Source organism: Plasmopara halstedii (genome assembly GCF_900000015.1).
Source record: "Plasmopara halstedii genome assembly, contig: Scaffold_323, whole genome shotgun sequence".
Lineage (NCBI taxonomy): Eukaryota > Oomycota > Peronosporomycetes > Peronosporales > Peronosporaceae > Plasmopara > Plasmopara halstedii.
This window is the reverse complement of record NW_020187244.1, coordinates 1,976,721-1,977,248: the sequence shown is the minus strand read 5'-3', so window position 1 is coordinate 1,977,248 and position 528 is coordinate 1,976,721.

Below are 528 nucleotides of genomic sequence, written 5' to 3'. Positions count from 1 at the left end.
CTAGTCTTAGACTTGGATGCAAGGTATGACCTCATCCTAGGAATGGCATGGTTGGAACTCCATGAGCCATGGATTGATTGGAGGTCAAAGACTTTGGCGCTACGCGCACGTCTCCTGGCGGAGCTTTGGCGAGTCATGAACCCACCTCTGCTAGGAGACAAACGCGCTATTGGCGAGAGCACTGGACCGAGACGGTCAACATGCTAGACATTGGAATGTCCGAGTTAATAGACACCAACGGTGTATTGGACAGAAGTCCTGAGCGTGGCTCGCGGGCTGATCGTGGAGTGGCCTGTAACCCACTGAGCGCTGCTCAAGTTTCGAAGCAATCGCTGCATGTCATGCGTGACATGATCGGCCAAGTTCCGAGGCATCTCGAGCACGACCCTTCAGATGCGCGTGGAGTGGCATGTTATCCACTGGACAAGACTACGGGGTCAGCAGTTTTTTGTCGGATGTTGTAGATAACATCGGAGCTCCAAAAAAGCGGAAATTGAGGGTGACACCGGACGACGCGGAGTGAGTGTC